The sequence below is a fragment of the Lactuca serriola genome, chromosome 3, assembly GCF_051521515.1.
Source record: "Lactuca serriola cultivar US96UC23 chromosome 3, Lser_US96UC23_V15, whole genome shotgun sequence".
Lineage (NCBI taxonomy): Eukaryota > Viridiplantae > Streptophyta > Magnoliopsida > Asterales > Asteraceae > Lactuca > Lactuca serriola.
In genome coordinates, this window is record NC_136410.1 from 303,067,028 (window position 1) to 303,087,799 (window position 20,772).

The window sequence follows — 20,772 nt, forward strand, 5'->3', positions numbered from 1 at the left end:
CTGATTACGGTGATTATTGTCCTTATTATAAGGTTTTATATAGATTTTGTTCAATATTTTAAGGTTTTGAGAACCTAAATCAATATGAATCCTTGAATTACATACCATCATTGAAAATGTTTTAATTTGTGACCAAACTTGGTTTAAAATCACAATGAACAAGTTGACACCTGAGTATTTTGACCTTCTCAAAAGCCTATTTATCGACTTTTGAATCACAACACCTAATATTCTAAAGGTTTATTTTTATAAACTATTATTTATATATTTTAACATTTTACTTAGTAGGACATTAAATTAATAAAGGAATTAAGGAAAACGAAAAAAAAAAAAGAGTACGAAAAACAGTACAAGTGGTTTGGGTATGTATAAATGGAAGTAATAACCATTTAGGGGGTGTTTGGCAAAAAAGCTTATTGCTTATTAGTTTATTAGCTTATAAGTTAATAAGTAAGTGTAGGGTAACTTATGAAAAAATGACGTATCAGAGGTTTCCACCGGAATAAGTTATTTTAATCCAAACACTTTTTTAACTTATAGTGATGTGGAACCTAATAAGTTGTTTTAAAAAAGATTAGCCAAACACCCCCTTAATATGGTATGATAATGCTCTTGAAAAATAGATGTTATTTAATATCCATTTCTTGAAGTGAACGCAAAATAGTTTTAACTCTAAAGAGATCAAATTATTCGCCACCCGCCGCTTTGCACGGGTAGTATATATATATATATATATATATATATATATATATATATATATATATATATATATATATATATATATATATACCGGCAAAGTATCCAACAATTTATGAATATCCAAATTAAACCCAACCTAAACTAAATTGATAGAAATTAGCAGCAGCGTAGTGAAAATTCAAAAGCAAATAAGCTAGAAACATCTATAACCAGAATTACCTTATTTCGAATCTTATTTAATAGGTGTAAGAAATAAGGTAAATTATAAAAGTATTTGTAAAGAATTGAAAAAATAAAGATGTGAGAATCGAACAGTGACCTTCTATTTAGGATAAACCAAGCTAAAACTTTTTTTTTTTACTTTAAAATGCAGCATATAAGTTATAAATCTTTCTTAACCTGATTTAAATAATAATAATAATAATAATAAAACTACTGTGCATTATAATGTAAATTGTATAGGAGTATATAATGTTCGAATATATTTTCATAACAAAAAAGCTGTAGGGGTAAAAATGAAACTTTTGCCATTTGAGAACTTGTACTTTGCTCTTTCCGTCGGTTTCCTCCCGCTCCTCCGCCAAATCGCCGGCTTTGTCCTCACTCTCAACTCCATTATCTACTGAGAGAAAAAGAATAGAAAGTCGATTTAAGATCAAAATTTTCTCAATTCGAACTCTTTGTATCCAGAGACATTACCGGATATACGATCACAATCGATCTGTAGAATCAAGTCAAAGTTTCTACAGGTATAGATGGGAGTAATCGATTTGATAACAAGAGTAGATGTAATATGCAAGAAGTACGAGAAATACGACGTCGACAAGCAAAAGGATGCCACCAACAATATCAATCGGAACGATGCATTCGCCGGACTTTACACCGCCATTGAATCCGATATGAATCAAGCTGTGGAGGTAATTAGATCTTTACGATATCAAAAGACTTTATTATCACGTTGTGTATGTTGTTTAAGATGTAGTTTTGTTTTTGGTTTGTGTAGAAATCGGAGGTTGCTGCGGCGGAAAAGAACAGGGCCACGGCGGTGGCGATGAACGCCGAGATTCGACGGACGAAAGCTCGGTTACTCTAAGAAATTCCCAAATTACAGCGTTTAGCTTTCAAAAAGGTTTACATGCTCGTAACTTAAATATTTAAGGACATATATATTTACATTACTTCTAACTTATAATTAAGGAATAAGCGAATTTTACTTTTTATCGGAACATTCGTTATTTGTTTCTTTTTTATCTTTTCTTTTTAAACGGCTTCCATTCGCACATATTAATTTAAACATTTTGTAAATTTCCAATATGGTTAGGCCAATACATTAAACTAAACGTTATAGTTAAAGTTAAAGGTTAATGCCACAAAAATAATTATTTATGAGAAATTAAATAGCTTCCTATTTTTTGTTCTTACTTTTTTTTCTACCTATTTAAAATGATGACAAGTGTATAAATTTAAAATAGTTACAAGATAGCAGAACAAAAGGTAGAAGGCTATTTAATTTCTCATTAGTTATATGCTTTTTAAATATTTTAACAACTTTGATTTTTGTTCTTTATATTTTGATTTTTTTTTTGTGCAACGAAGCGATTACCATGTTATGATGGTGTATCCTCTTTGTTGATGTTGAAATATAATAATACACATTTTAGTAAAGTTTGGCCTATAATAAAGATATTCTTAGTTGTACTCGATCGCCATCTATGATATTTATTAAATTCACGATCTATTTATGTCTAATCAATAGTAAAATACACCTAGTGTACTATAACAAAGATATTCCTAGTTGTACCCAATCACCATCTAAGATATTTATTAAAGTCGTGATCTAACTTTATGTCTAACCAGCAATAAAATACATATAGTGTACTCACCAACTAACACACCCCATCCTGAAGGAGAAGTTGTGTGTTTTATTCTTGCCTTCAATGCATTCATTTTTCATTTGAAACTATTACGTTTTAAAATATCTATTGTTGACTAATTCATGACTAAAAATAAATCAAAAATAATCCAAAACATAATATCAAATAAGAAACAAAAGAAAACGTTGAGGCTAAATAGGAAGTAATAAGTAAATGTTATGATTTGAAAATGAGAAAAAAAATCCACCATTATGTAAGATTTCAGGGTCTTAGAATATCAATTAACTTGGATAATTTATGGGATCGTGATTGCAATCATTTCCAAAATCTGTGATTTCGACCCTTTTGTCTGAGGTATCACAAAATCTGATTTGGAATAATCCAATAGATGCAATTTGGAAATCAGGCCACTTTCAAATTCGAAACACAGAAAAATATCCCTTGTTGTTTTGTATTCTTTTGAGATAGAGAGAACCATAAGTATAACTTTCAAGAGTAAGTTTTGTAACCCGTTTTCTGGAACATGTAATATGCTCTTATACAAGAAGGAAAAATAGTTGGTGGTAGCTACATGCAGTTTGGAGCCAAAACAAGTGGTTAGATATATGGTTATAAGACATAACCAATTCTGACATCACAGTGATGTCACCACCGCTAGAAGCTTTGCCCATTGGACCCTGCTAAGGGTGCTGCCCCTAAACTCTACGAAGAGGCTACAACCCCTTGGTACCCTACACCCAGGGGCATTACCCCCAGACCCTTGTATTCCCGAGTTCATTATCACATCGAGTGTGTACATCGCACCTCCAAGCCTGGTTAGTAAATTAAACTCTGCCTATCTCATTATTAGTAATAATTACACCAAATTATGTTGATAACATTAAAATCACCAACATTCTTCCCCCATTTTAGTATAATCCTTAATTAACTAAAAGCAAACACAAAATCAAATTTATGCATAAATGAAAATATCTTGAAATTGAATTTTCACATTAGTATAATATACATGTCAAACACTCGAGTAACTGAAGGATTAAACTCATCAACTCATTTGAGTAACTGAAGATACTATACACATAAGTTAAACACAATATATAATGTTTCATACTTGACACTATTACATCCATGTGTCCTATACATTCATGAGTACATAAAAGCCTAGCCCAATCTTTTTGAAGCGACATCACTTCACACTCACATATGTAGTCCTTCTATATCATGCACCTATTAATGCACTTTTTCAAAAGAACTATTAAGAACTTAATGAACCTACTTTAACAATACAGTTTATAAGCACATACCTTGGGATGTAGTAAACAAATGTGCTTCAATCTCCATATGTAAGCTTTCCACATTGAATTCAACTTCTAACATTATATTAGAAGGGAACTTGGTATCTCACCCATAGAGATATCAAGTGGGCCTTAAAACCATCCCTATAACAGACTTCTTTACCAAGTCTCTAGATAACCCCTTCATCAAGTGATCAACTAAGTTTTTTTGAGAACGAACAAACTCAACAGAAATGATACTGTGAGTAATGAGCTCACGTACCATAATGTGCATAACACCCAAATGTCACGATGTTCCATTATACACTTGATTTTATGCTTTTGCCAAGGTGGAAGCACTATCATAATGTATAGAAATAGGTGATATAGGCTTTGTCCACAAAGAAATTTCATATGTCAAATTCCTTAACCATTATGCGTCTTTTCCAGCAGTTGCAAAGGATACAAATTCAAATTCTATAGTTGAAATTGTGATGCATGTTTCTTTCTTAGAATCGCATAAAATGACACCTCCACCAAGAAGAAACATCCAACCACTTGCAAAAAGAATGGTCCTCAACATTAATGATCCAACTAGCATCTGAATATACTTCAATAACTGAAAAAAGCCCTACATAAGTCAAACCAAAATCCATGTTTTTCTTTAGATACTTCAACACTCTCCTTGCCGCTTTTTAGTGATGAGTACTAGGATTGCTAGTAAACTTACTTAGCTTCCTACAACAAATGCAACATCAGTCCTTATTTTGGCCATAACATACATTAAACACCCAATAACATCTGAATACTTGAAACTGCTTCACCAGTATTTGACATAAGTTTCATACTTGGATCAAAAGGTGTACTTACAGGAGAACAATCAGAATAATTGAACTTCTTAAGCACTTTCTCAATGTAATGAGATTGTGAAATTGAGATTCCTTAATGTTCACGCTTGATTCTTATTCCAAAATTGGATCAAAAGGTGTACTTACATGAGAACAATCAGAACAATTGAACTTCTTAAGCACTTTCTCAATGTAATGAGATTGTGAAATTGAGATTCCTTGATGTTCACGCTTGATTCTTATTCCAAGAATCACTTCTACATCCCCCATATCCTTCATGGAGATCTGAGATGATAAAAACTCTTTGGTCATGTCATCTTGCCCTTGATCAGTACCAAAGATTAACATGTCATCTACATACAAGCATATGATCACTCCTTTGCCAGACTCATCAAACTTATTGTATACACACTTGTCTGATTGATTCAACTTGAAACCATGTGACAAGACAACATCATCAAATTTCTGATGCCACTGTTTCGGTGCTTGCTTTAGCCTATACAATGATTTAACTAACTTGCACAACTTATGCTCATTTCCAGGCATAATAAAACCCCCCATGTTGTTTTATATACACCACTTCCTCTAAATCACCATTTAAGAATGTTGTTTTAACATCCATTTGGTGAATCATCAAATTACAAATTGTTGCTAAGGCAATTAGCAGTCTAGTGGTATTTCATACGACTCTGTTATTTTTTTTTTCCTATAATACATTAAACACAATTAAATTTAATAATATATTTAATTTAAACTTTAAAAAATCTATTGTTTTCCCATTCAAAAATGACATTGGACACCATCCTGTTATGATCGAGTTTAACTTAATTGAGTGCCAATCAATCTTATTCTATTAAATTCTTTGTTATTGATTCCTTATTCTCCACCATAAAAACAACCAATTCATTATGTCTTAAATAATAAAATTTTACATAAATAATAAAATGATAATTTATTAGTTTAAATTGTTAAAAAAAGTATCTTTCATGAACATAATTGGTATTTGTCGTTTTAATTTTACATAATAATAGATTCTTAAATGTAGTATTTTTGTTAAAAAAAAAAGTAGTACTATAATTATCATGCTTTTTCTTATAATTCTAATAATTATGTTTTTAGGAAATTATTATGTTTAAGGATTCATTATGTATAATTTTTTTTGAACGACAAAGATATTATAAAAACACCAAACTAGTAAGAAGCTAGCCGGAAAACAAAAAAAAAAATACAAAACATGAAAAAAAGATTAAACAATAATAGTCATAGGATCTTTTAACCACCCAACCCAATTCAAGGACACCCTTCTCCTTCTATAATTAACCCAAAAGAACGATTGAGTAACAATCTTATCAAAAATCGTCCACCACGTAGTTAAAAAAATCACCTCTAAATAAACCTTTTTAGACTCTTATAACTAAAAAGAAGAAAGCCAAGCGAGCCAGTCTTCAAACCAAGCCACCACTAAAATATAAATATTCCACCATCTACCAATATAGGACATACTAAAAGAAGTTATGTCACAAAGAAAAAACATGCGGTTTACCATTTCCACATCTTCATCACACAAAATAGACGAAATGTCGATTCCCCTCATCTCCAAATTAGACCTGGTAGTTTATTCAGTCTCAGCCGCCAACCAAAAACATTAACCTTTATAGGCACCATTTTAACCCAACTAGTAGGAGAGGACACTGATAACAAAAATCTGTCTATATGACTACGAGTAGAAGCAAAACTAAACACACAAAACCATCCAACGACCAGACCAATCTATCCTTGATATCAGAGAGTATAATGGAAGACAAAAGTTGATTAAAATCGCGCCACTAAGGATTCTCAGCTCCCCAATCTCTATTCAATCTACGAAAAGAACCCACACACCCAGCATGGGACATCTTGTCTTTCATGATAATTTGTTTATACAGTTCCAAAGAATAAATCCTAGGAATATCTTGTTTAAGAGAAGAATTCCCAATCCAAATATCCTCCCAAAAACTGACCCAGAACCATCACCAACTCTCTTTTTGCACGGAGACAAAAGATCAATCCCTTTAACCTTAAGATTTTCCATAGATTTCACCACTTAAATCCAAGGAGAACCAAAAGAAGTAGAAGAATGCTTTCTTAGGCCACCATCATTACCATGTATGATTTTCACAACCTTAACCCACAAAGCCTATGTGTTATTGAAAAAATGGCAAGCCTATTTAAAGAGGAGAGCTTTATTCAAAGCAAAAAGACGACTAACACCGAGACCTCCAAATTGTTTTTGTGTCATGACTTTATTCCAACTGACCCAAATCATTTTATTTTCACCCAAATCAGCCCCAGTAAAGAAATTATTCCTTATGGACTCCAACTTGGAGAGCACACCCATCAACGCCTTATAAAGAGAAAAATAATAGGTAGGCAAAGCACCCAAAATTGAATTTAACAGAGTCAATCTTCCTCCAACTGATAAATTTTTAACTTTCCAGTTAGAAAGTTTGGAAATGACTCTTTTCATCACTTCAAACCAAGCACCAAAAACCAAACCAAGATAAGGAAACAAAGTCTTTATAGAAGTACAACCTATAAAAGTAGCTATTTATTCAACCAAAACGCGAGACACACTAATACCCACTAATTTACTTTTATTCAAATTTATTTTAATCCCAGAAGCAAGGTGAAAGCAATGAAGAATACAGATCAGATTAGAAATTTTTGAGTTTTTCCACTCAACAATAAAGAGTGCATCATCTGCATAATATATATGAGACACAACCAAGGGAATGGTAAAACCAATGGACAGACACGAAAAAAGACCATTCTCCATAGCTTTATAAAAAGTAACATGGAGACCCTCCTTGATAAAAAAAAATGAGAGAAAGCAGATCACCTTAGCGTAAGCCTTTGAAAAATTGAAACTATGTAGTGGGAGAACCAATGTACAAGATTGTTGATCTTGTACATAAGATATTTGATTTATTGTATACAAATAAAACAAATGGCATGTTAGTTTTTGGCACCCACAAACGAATATTCAAGCTGAGATTAACAACTTAAAAAACGATATGGTATATACCACTCAAATTTATAACATTGTACTTTCTAACGTGGTTCTGAGGTGTTTCACTTCAAAATATGTTGCTTTTTTTTGCACTTCTCTAGATGCATGGTCATTTAAAAGTGATATTGTCATGTCAAGCTCTTCTCCAAAATTTCTTCATTTTTTGCTTTCCGTTTTATTTTCAACTTTTTTCCTACACCGTTCTCCATTAATTTTCTTATCTTTGTTCCTTGGATATTCAATGTATCATTAAACGGTTCACATAAGGTAACTCATATTAGTGGAGTCCCAGACTGTTTAATATAAGAAACATCTCAACCTTTAATCCACTATGCAAGTATTCCTCATCTCAAGAATTTGGTTAAGGTGCTTGGTATCAATAAACCAAAATTGACCTGGATAAACCCGAAAAAACTGAGAAACCAAGAAACCAAACCCATGGATTGGGTTTGGGTTCGGTTCCATTTCTTTAAAAGCCGATTATATCAGTTTCGATTTATGTTTTTGGTCAAAACTGACCCAAACTAACCCTTACTCACCCTTATGAAATTGTGTTGAAAATTTAATGAGATTATATGTAAGTTAACAATTTTTTATTATTTCATATTAGTGGGAAAAATAAACTTTATGGTTTTATAAGGCTTTCGTTGCCTTAAGCCTTTACATATTTTAGTGAAGGTTACGGGATGAACTAAGACAAAATGCATGCTAGGTCGAGCCGAGTCGAGGACACGAAACATGAGGTTAACCAAGAAGGTGCACTTTAGGCGTTGAGATCCGATAAAATTCTATTTACATAGGTCTGGGTTGACTCGAGTTTGGATCGATCTGATCAGAGTTGACTAATGGTTGACTTTGTGTACAACCTTTAGAAAGTCTCCGGATCTTACTAGTCATTGAGAATCGAAGAGCTTACGATTATGGTTAGGCTCGGGTCGGATCAGGTTATGACTGATCCGATTAGAGTTGACCGATGGTTGACTTCGTGGATAACCTCCACGAAGTTTCAATAGATTATCAATCACTAAGACCTGAAGAGCTTTAATTTGGTTGGGTTTGAGTCGGATGGGGTTTAGATCGACCGACAAAAGTTATTCTATGGTTGACTTTGTAGATAACCTCCAAAAAGTTTTTATAGATCGGATAAACTCATTGTTTGAATTTAGTTAACCTCAAGTTTGCATTCAGATAACCTTTGTATTTGAATTTGAATTCAAATTACTTCAAGGTTTTTTGAAGTCGAACTAAGATATCAATCCACTATTAACCGGACCCTTTAGGTCCCATTATTCACCACCAAAAACCAATATATATATATATATATATATATATATATATATATATATATATATATATATATATATATATATATCAGCTCTCCTTTCCCCTCCACAATTCATTTTTCTTCCAATTTTTTAGTAATCATTTTGCATATATCGGTTCTTCCATTATTATTGTAACGAACAATAACATCATTAACTCCTAGGCTTCTATGTTGTAGATTACAACCTTTAGAATGCATAAAAATCTTTAAGTACAAGAGTTATTTGATGTAGTTACAGTTAAAATTTTGAAACTTCCTGGTTGGTTTTAATTTCAATTTCATCTTCTTAATTCATTCGACAATAAGGCAGTCTCCTTATTCCTTTATTATAATTATATTTGATCACCAATGATTGAATTGATTTATGGACGAAACTTAGTAAACAAATAATAACAACTGAACATATTATTTGCGACTAATTGACATATAATTCTCGATATTACTTATCGGGTTGTCTGCTTTGGACTCTACTAACAATTTGGAATTAGTTCACAATTCTAATAATCATATTCTTTGTCTATTAAGTCTAAAACAAAAAAATCTTTTATATATATATATATATATATATATATATATATATTGTGATTAATTTTCAGACAAAAAGCCATTGGAATTTCTTCTATAAATTTTAGACTGATGAATCAAGAACATGTCAAACTTGACCGTTTTGAGAGTCAAAACTACTCCTGTTGGCCTGACAAGTTAAGTTTATGCTTGTTATGATTTATTTTCGTCTTGTTCTAAACCCTAAATTGCCCCAATTTCAGTTAATACGATCACCGAAATAGGAGATGCTCTAGATTGTAAAACAATTTCTGACTTGGAAAATTACGAGCTCTATATAGAGTCTAAGGACTTATGTCTTGGTTACATCAATAATTCCTTGTCTAATCACCTCTATGATCTATATGCACCATTCCTAGATCCTAGTGAGCTCCAAAAAACCTTAGAGCTCAAGTACAAATCACACGAGGAAGGTACTAACAAGTATCTTGTGTCTAAATAATTAGAGTTTTAAATAGTCGAAGAAAGACCACTCTTAGAACAAGTGCATGAACTCCGGGTCTTCGGTAACAAGTTGAACACACTTTTTATCTCTTTATCAGGGGATCTTCCAGGTAAAGGTAATTATCACAAAGTTGTCTCCCTCCTGGAAAAGACTTCTCCACAATGATCAAGCACATATATAAAAACTACTCTTTGAATGATCTGTCGAAGCAACTTCGAGTATTAAGATGGTTTCTTCAAATATCAATATATGTTTTTAAGGTACTGTAATTTTTTTTTGTACTATTATTAGTTAAATGCAATTTTCCAATTAATGTTACTTATTTGGTTAGATTGACAAATTGTTAGAATATATATATATATATATATATATATATATATATATATATATATATATATATATATATATATATATATATATATATAGAGAGAGAGAGAGAGAGAGAGAGAAAAGTGAATATACCCTTAAGGGTATATAAACCTAGATACTCAAACTAACTATTTTATATTGTTTTGCATCATACATATACATTGTAATTGTCCAATGTTCTTATAATTCAACTTTTAATTTGATTTACTTCTAAGATTTTTATAAATTTCACATTTACCTTCCTCTTACATAATTTTCATTTTCAACAATAATATATATAGCCTATGAGGTGTTCTACAAAAAGATGTGATATAAGAAGAAGACAATACTGAAATTTTGAAAATCTTCAAAGTAAATCAAATTAAGGGTTGAAGTATAATAACATTATAATAAATATATCAAACAAAACGATTAATTATATTGAGTTTGGGTACCTAAGCTTATATACCCTTAATGGTATATTCACATTTCCCATATATATATATATATATATATATATATATATATATATATATATATATATATATATATATCTTTTAACAATTAGTTTTTTTACGAAGAAATAACTATTAGATTTTATTCTTAGCTATTAAATAATACAAACAACTACCATTTTTAAATAAAATATTTATGTTTAGACCTTTTATTTATATTATATATTTATACTATTGATGTAAATTAATTAATTATGGTATCTAGTTTAGCAAATGTAAATTTATTTACATACATAAATTTAATATTTTAAAATTGTCATTGCTTCTAATTAAATTTCTTAACATTCCTTAATTCGTATCTTTAAAGTTTTAGCAAGTATTATATATATATATATATATATATATATATATATATATATATATATATATACTTCTTAATAATTTTTTACTATAAGTTACAAAACTTAGTACAAATCATATATATATATATATATATATATATATATATATATATATATATATATATATATATATATATATATATATATATATATATATATATATAGGTTTAGGTTCTATGGAAAACAAAAAACCCTAAAAAAACCCCTAAAAATCATAAAAATGCATAAAAAAAAATACCTAGAGATCACAAAACTTTTTTTTGACATTTTTTAAGAAAAAATCTCAGCTTTTTATAAAAATTCGCTGAAAAAAAATAAAGTATTAATTTTTTTTTTTAATAAAAAAAAGTTTTTTTTTTCAATTTTTTTTTCAGCGATTTTCTTTAAAAAGCTGCGATTTTTTCTTAAAAAATGTCAAAAAAAAGTTTTGTGATCTCTAGGTATTTTTTTTATGCATTTTTATGATTTTTAGGGTTTTTTTGTTTTCCAAATAACCTCTATATATATATATATATATATATATATATATATATATATATATATATATATATATATATATTTTTTTTTTTTTTGATTTGTACTAAGTTTCGTAACTTATAGTAAAAAATTATTAAGAAGTATATTCTTATAAATAGTTAGTTGATGGAAGTCAAAAAATTATTAAAAATATGTTATAGCTTAAAGAAAACGAAAACATGGTTTAAGAATTAAGAGATATGGCCGTAAGACAAGTTTTGCATGAGCCATGTTTAGCATGCGACTAGGGACATGTTAAAGCGCTTGGGTCGAAAGCCCAATTCGTGATCTATATAGTCTATATGCCACTCGTTTTTGCTTCGAACAAAGGATTAATTAATTCACGAATATAATATTTAAAATTATTATTATTTTAATTTTTTTTAATATTTAGTTATTTCATATTTAAAAAAACTCATACATTTCAATTTTATGTTCAGAAAAACATTTATATTAGTTTTTAATTTTCATATATAACAAAATTCTACGCATTTGCAAGAAATGACCATGATTCTAAAAAGCGCATCATAACGCGAGGCATAACATAGTCGTTACGAAAATGTCCATGATGAGTTTGTTAAGCGTGACATCCAAATTACGTGTCAAAGTGCGTCATATCACGTTATTGTGCGAGTTTTTTTCAAAGTGCAGATTTTTTTTTGTTTTTTCTGATCAGCTCTAAAATAATTGTGTGTTCGTTAATTTTTTTTATATTAAAGATTAATATAACAATTCAAAAAACTTTATATATTTAATAAAAGTCAATAAATATATTATTTATCTTTATTAATTTATATAAAATAATCACGCCTTGTAAAACGTCATGGTTCATCAATGTTTGACATGACTTAACTTTGACATTACCGTCAAGTCCATACCGCACATTATTTAGAACATTTGAAATATCCAACTAAAAATGTTACGTCAATTTACTCTAATGTGTTTGAAGACATGTGTATACCTACATCTACTTTTCTTTCTTATTTCATTTATGTGTATGGAATCAACATCTTATTTTTTTCCCTAACTAATTGATATTAGCCTAATAATATCCATGTCATATTAAAACAAAGAGTAAATTACACGAATGATCCTTATGGTTTAGAGTAATTTACGTGTTTGGTCCATAACTTATTTTTTAATTTGGAAGGTCCATACTGTTTGTTTTTGTTACGCTTGGTCCCTATCTTACCTAAAAAAAACTATTTTGCCCATGATTTTTTAATTTAGTTAAATAGACACACCCCTAACTCCACCCCCTCACCTTACCTGACTTTTTTTTTTAGAAACGGCAAACTAATCTAGTCCTAATCTAACCCTAAACACCACCTACGTCTCATAGTGAGACTTGAACTCATGACCTCTCATTCGAGAAAGTCACTCCTTACCGCTAGGCCAAAGGCGCTTTGGTCTTACCTGACCTATCCCACCACTTTTTCCTATTTAAATAATAGTTTTTTTAGGTAAGACAGGAACCAAACGCATAACAAAAACAAATAATAGGGACCAATTGCATAACAAAACAAACAGTAGAGACTTTCCGAATTAAAAAAATAAGTTAAGAACTAAACGCATAAATTACCCCAAACCATAGGGACCATTCGTGTAATTTACTCTAAAACAAAATGTCACACCACATTTTGAGCCATCCATTTTTCTTTAAGCCCTGTAATTTTTTTAATTTTAAAAGTAAATCTTAATATAAGGTTTTCATGAATATAAAAGTAATATAAGAGTTTTGATATATATATATATATATATATATATATATATATATATATATATATATATATATATATATATATAATGTTGTAGACATCGCTACTCGATAATTGTTCGGTTGACTGCGAGTACTGAGTGCTCAGAAAGTATTCGGATTCGGTAATTCATGTAGAAATATTTTTAGGAAAATTATATATGTCAAAATCATAAGTTAAAATCATAAAATGGATTGAAATATATAACAAATTAGATAAATATGAATACACAAAAATTAATATATATATATATATATATATATGTGTGTGTGTGTGTGTGTGTGTGTGTTAAATAATAAATCATTAAGTATATTATACATATTAATCACCGAGTTGACCGAATTTTACAACATTCTCGCTTCAATAAGGGGCAGATCGAGGAATACTCGGATTCTATAACTCGTCTCCGTAAGGGGCAGAATAGGGAGTACTGTACCGAGTAATCGGTCAACTCGACAAGTCTTACAACAATATATATATATATATATATATATATATGGAACAAATAATAAACTCCTATTGTTGATGTTTTTAATAGACATACTCTTTGGTGTATTTGTACTTTTCTAAGTTGTGATTATTAATTATACTAGACGAATGCCCACGTGTTGCGCAGAAACATCTATATAATTGAAATCTTTACAAATATATGTTTTTTTAAATATAACAATAACGTTGTTGTTAATTTGATATAATAACTCATATACTAAATTGATATAATATATTGATTATTTTGAATTATATGATAATATATATACATTTATTATAACTGTATAATCTCAACCATTTGAATGACTTCTACCCGCAAGTTACACATGAATAAAATTAAATATAATGTATGACTTAATGTTATTTATAGTCTTTGTTATTGTTAATTAATTTTTAAAATTTATTTTTTTAACGTTTTAATTTCTGTCATTATAATTATTTAAAACATCAGACATTGTTTTTTTATTTTAAAAGTAACAATATAATCATTTATATAGAGTTATTTTTAACTATTGTTATTGTAAGTTATTTTAAGCTACTTATTTGAAATTTTTTAACAATTATAGAAATATCTTTAGGAAATAATTTAGTTAAATTGATATTATAATTTAGTTTTTGCATTTAGCACTACAATTTATCACTTTTAACTATTCATAAAATATTCATTATGTTTTTTAAGTGAAACTGAAATTTATATTTAACTTGACACTGTAATGTTATATTTAAATTAACAGTATAAGTATTTTGTCCAAACTGTTCCAACGTTGTAGCTTTAAATTGATAATGGTTTATATACAACAACATATTAAATCTAATAACTTAAGTATAATATGTTAAAAGTTAAAGAAATAACTTTATAAGTAGAAGTAAAGATAGTATTTTAATGTTGAAATTTAGTTTATTTATGATTACACTTTAGGTTTGATATTTATTTAATCTTATTAACCAAATTATAATCATTATTAGAATGACATTATAATTTATCACTCTTAACTATTTACAAAATATTATTTGAGTTGTGTAAGTTAAAATAAAATTTATATTTAGCTTGGTCCTGTAATGTTATATTTAAGTTTATAATTTAAATATTTTATACAAATTGTTCAAAAGTTGTAGCTTTAAAATGATAATGGTTTACATCCAACAATATATTAAAACTAATAAATTAAGTATATTTTAAAAATTAACTTTATAAGTAGAATTAAAGATATTCTTTTAATATTGAAATTTAGTTTATATATGATTACACTTTAGATTTGATATTTCTTTAATCTTATTAACCAAATTATAATTAGAAATAAATTGAAAAGTTATGGGAGTTTCAAATGAATGTGGTGAAAGGAAAAATGAATGTGGTGAAAGAAAAAATGTTTCCTTTATAATATAGTATGTGATATTTTAAAAAATAACTTTATAAGTAGAAGTAAATATATTCTTTTAATATTGAAATTTAGTTTATATATGATTACACTTTAGATTTGATATTTCTTTAATCTTATTAACTAACTTATAATCATTATTAGAAAGAAATTGAAAAGTCATGGGAGTTTCAAATGAATGTGGTGAAAGAAAAAATGAATGAGAGTTTCAAATGAATGTGGTGAAAGAAAAAATGTTTCCTTTATAATATAGTATGATATGATATGATATGATTTATACTTTTCTAGGTTTATATACGGTTCTTCCTATGTACGTTCTCATTTATAGAAATCATGGGACCAGGATTGTTTGATTTATGTCAATTTCCGTTACACAATTCAATTCATCACATCAATACCGATTAAAATATACATGATGTAGGTAAAAGGTCTTTCTAAGGATGAACTTCAGGCACGAAATGAGTTGGTCTTAGCACTTAAAGAGAGAATTAAAGTTGTCCCTGATGGTGTAACAACCAAAACTCAACCGATAACTGGTTTGGAATCATCAAGTTCAAATAGAAAAATCATATTTGACTCAATGCAAGGTGATTATTGGATGTGTATGTTTTGTGTTTGGTTTTTAATTATATATCGATATTTTATTTTGATTACTGACTTATGGTAATATCAGATGAAACGTTTGATAACAACTACTACCAACATACTGATGACACCAATAAATTTAGAGAAGAATATGAAATGCGAAGATTGCAACTTAATTTGAATTTGAGTCAATTATCAAGATAACAACATGAAATTACTATTTAGGTCAATATTTGATCTAAAATTGACTATTCCCTTATGACTATTTGCCTTTTTTCATATCTAAATATATTACAACATCCACAAAATTAAAACATGTTCCGTAAGGTTAGTTTTGAAACAATTGAATTTTATAAACTAGCAATAAGCTAGAAAAAAAAATTACAAGATGATTGTCAAAATTGGGTTTTGAATCTCGGATGAAAACAACTGAACTCTTCCATAATAGATGTGAAGTTTTTTTCATTGTTTCAAAACAAATTTTTTTTTCTCTAAAAGAACTCATATTAAGGATGCTTTAATATATCTCTTGAGACATCAATATTGACAAATACTCAATGAATTTAATTATATGTAGGACGAAGGGTTGGATGTGATTGCAGAAGGACTTGGTACTCTGAAAAACATGGCTCAGGACATGCAAGAGGTATGGTGATATCAATCATTTGTACGCAATAAAAAAAGTTACATATATATATATATATATATATATATATATATATATATATATATATATATATATATATATATATATATGATAAAAATAATTTAAATTTTAAGTTTTTTAATGGTACAGGAAGTTGATAGACAAGTGCCATTGATAGATGAAATTGATGACAAGGTAATCTTATTTTCGGGTTGAAATGAACCAAATTAAATCTTAGTTTTATTATGTGAGTATCTTAATTTAACGATTCTTATAGTTTAATTAAGATTAAATAAGAACGGAAATTTTTTGTAGGAAGGTAACAAATTTTTTATATACATATTGTTTTAGCAGACAAACGAAATGAATAATTAGATGATTCAAAAGTAAAATGATTCACAAGAAAAAGTTCCCAAAAAACATCTTCATGATTCATTTTTAAATAAATAAAAAAATTCACTTTTATTATAATTTTGGTGAATATCAACAAAATCATCGTAAAAGTAAATCGTCGAAATGTTTTTTCGGAATTTTTTTTTGGTGAATCATCTTATTATCGATTCATCTAGTGATTCATTTATTTTGTTCGTCAAAAAATAAGCCGAAAAAAATTTCTTACATTTCTACCAAAAAAAATTTCTTACCAAATCAATATCCCACTAAACACTTAATCTGGATTCATATATATTCTTTAATAAATACATATGACTATTTCATTTTGACTTTATTAATATAATGACTTAATGAGTTAAGCTAAAAAAACATGACTTAATGAGTTAAGCCAAAAGAATATGACTTAATGTATTTAGACACCAACCGTTTACGTATACCAATTTCGATTTTTTTCTACTTCTCTCATGTTAAAATCGATAAAAAAAATTTCTACGCCAACATGCCAACCCGTGATCTGGTAACCAAAACACAATACGATTGTCAGACCTAATATTTAGTATTATTAAGACAATTTTTTAGTTTAAAAATGAAATATACAAGATTTTGTCCATACATACATCATTACCCGTTCATGTACCTTATGCATAAAAAATTTAACCGAAAAATAAAAGAAACAACTCCTAATCGGATCAAACTCAATCTTGATTTCATATGATAAAAACTAATCTTGTGATTTATTTATTTTTAGAGTAAATTACATGGGTGGTCCTTTAGCTTTACAATTTTTTCCTGATATGGTCCCTAGGAAAGTTTTTCCTTGAGATGGTCCCTTTGGAGCAAATATTGCACAAGAAAAAGGTCCTTATGACTAAATTGTTAATATATTCTGGTAAGTAATTGTAAATGATAAAAATACCCTTTATTTTTTGCATACAAATGGTCCTTATGACACACACACACACACAAACACACTCACACTCTCTCTCTCTCTCTCTCTCTCTCCCAATTTCACCACCACCACCACACTCCGATCATAGCAACTATGATTGAATCCGGGTTGATTACGTAATTCTCCATTTATTGATAAAGATTAATTACATCTCTAGGCATCGAGTTATTGACATACACAACTATCATTACATTCCAAGGAATTAAACTCTCTTTACCGTGATTCGTGAACATTTCTTTCATAAACACCTCGTTGGTAGACGGGGTAGAAATTGTTACAGCAGGGAAAGGCTAGCCATGGTGCCTACATTAGATTTTTAAGGTAGAACATTGCATCATCGTCTTACAAATCTCCAACGCATCATCAAACATCCGAATTTGGGCGTATGAAGCTACCATAACATTCCAGGAGATGATATTTTTACTATACATTTCATCAAACACCTAGCGTCCTTCCAGTAACCGGTTACATTTTCCATACATTGTAATCAATCCATTTCCTACATAAAGATTTAAATGCATACCCTTTTTTTAGAATAGAAACATGGGTTTTTAATCAGACCCACAAATTCTCAGATAGGGAACATCCACCCATTTCATAGAACATACCTCGACACTCCTCCTTGTCACCATTACCATCATCCAAACTCCAACTCCATCACCACTGGCACCTCCACTAGCATCTATTCCTGCAGCGACATCTACGTATCTTAAACTTACACATCCGGATCAAAGCTTCCACCAAACGGAACATCAAATAAGATGGGAAGACGAGATCCGATTACCTTTTTTTTTTTTTTTTTTTTTTTTTTTTTTTTTTTGGCGTGAGAAGAGAGATCGGTCTTAGTTGGCAGTTGTGTGGTGCATTGCAACCCCCTCCTTTCATGCCATCGTGTTCAAATGATTGATTAGCACTGGACCGATAGCCATATTAGTCTTCTGATTCCCAATCTTCCTTTAGGATTCAATACAGAATCCAAGAACACATTTGGAGACATCAAGTTACCAATATAATCTATTAAGATTCTTCTGACATGGTTAGTCACATATAATGTTATGACCAAGCTATCATGATGGAGATCCAACACATCTTCTCTATAATCTAGAAATGTTCATTTTAAAGGACTCAACGTCTCTTCTCTTTGACCATGTACCTTTTTGAATAAGTCTTTAACCATGCATTGATCAATGCAAGAAATATGATGCTAATGTCACGATGTAGCTAGTTCAAGATATTGTGTCATTCAAGATATTAGTATAAATTCAAGTTGGTAGGCATAATAAAGTAAAGATGAAAATATTACCCATAACTTAAATGTAATGAAATTATTAAGAAAAAAACATGGTGTTAAAATCGAAATTTTCGGTAAACTAGCTAAGTTACTTTATTGTAATTTGGGCAGATTGATTATTGGAGAATAGAAAGAACCGATCATTTGATTGATATGCAACAAAATTATAATAATAATGACATAATTGAGAAAAAAACAAGATGATATCAAAATCAAAACTTTCGGGAAATTTAGTGACTTTTTTACAATTTAAAATGACAAATAAATAAACGCTACTATATTTCGGTCAATTTTATGGTTTAATTACTATATTTAGTTCTCAATGAAAATTATTTAAGTTTGACAATTTTTTTTTGTTAATGTCGATCGCTTTGACATAGATAAAAAATTTGCTAGGATTTAGTGTCAAACTTTAGTGTCTAACATATTTATCAAAATCATTAAACTTGTTAAATTTTTTCTTGTTGTCACCGTTTTAACTTGGTATAAATGTTAAAATGATCTGACATAGAAAAATATAGTGTTTAAATCACAAGATAGCTAAAATATAATCACTTTTATCTAATTTGCCATTTATAAAAATTAAAAACTAAACTACATGATTTCCATTTTTTTATCCGTAAGAAACACAATAAAATTCTGTAGTCACAGTGTCACACAACCATAATTCCAGGTCGAAAGGGCTGCTTCCGATTTGAGAAACACCAATGTTAGACTCAAGGATACAGTAACAAAGGTAACAAATTATATAAATCTTTTTTGAGATTCTTTTATTTATTTATATATTTCTTTATTTAATTGCATGTGTCGGTGAATATTTTTTAGTTGAGATCTAGCAGAAACTTTTGTGTGGATATCATACTCTTATGTTTAATTCTTGGGATCGCTGCATACCTATACAAGTAAGTTATATTTCTTGGTAGAGAAATTAAATTACCTCATACTTTATTCCTATAAGTATTCTTCATCATCCAATTTAATTTTATTTGATATATTCACTTATCATAATTTTATTAGATATAAATATTTATAGGCATAAAAAATAGGAATCAAATTAATTTCTCTTCTTACTCAAAACATTGCCCTTAAAATAATTTTTATCAGACTTATGTAGTTCGACTACATCTAACTAAATACACATTTATTGTTATTGCAGTGTATTAAAGTGAATTTCGCAAGGCCAAGATACAATATTTGATGATTCGGTACTTTTATTGCTGGGTATGAGAATGACTAAACGTAAATGCTTTATATGTAATTTTTGGAAGGCAGGATTTTATAGAAAGTCGGAACTGTTATAGTTTGTGTCTTATTTTGCTTGATTTTATTTAAGAGACCTCATATTTTCACTGAAGTTTTTTTATCTATCCATTGAAAAAAATAATAGAGAGACAAATATACCTTCATTTACTCATTTAATTCATCCAACTTGTCTCTTTCTCCGGTTCTTGTTATTTCTCTTAAACCTCCATTTATTTTCAACAAGTTA

At 28.9% G+C, this 20,772-nt stretch overlaps 1 long non-coding RNA gene and 1 pseudogene across 1 annotated transcript; one reads left to right on the forward strand and one right to left on the reverse strand.

Moving 5' to 3' along the window:
- Positions 1 to 1,120: 1,120 nt before the first annotated feature.
- Positions 1,121 to 1,514, reverse strand: LOC145094952 (uncharacterized). Its single transcript, XR_013703664.1, has 2 exons — positions 1,399 to 1,514; positions 1,121 to 1,321 (listed from the first exon to the last, which is right to left on the reverse strand). It is a non-coding gene; the product is annotated as an uncharacterized LOC145094952 (long non-coding RNA).
- LOC145094951 (syntaxin-71-like) lies at positions 1,455 to 20,189 on the forward strand (annotated as a pseudogene).
- The last annotated feature ends 583 nt before the right edge of the window (positions 20,190 to 20,772 follow it).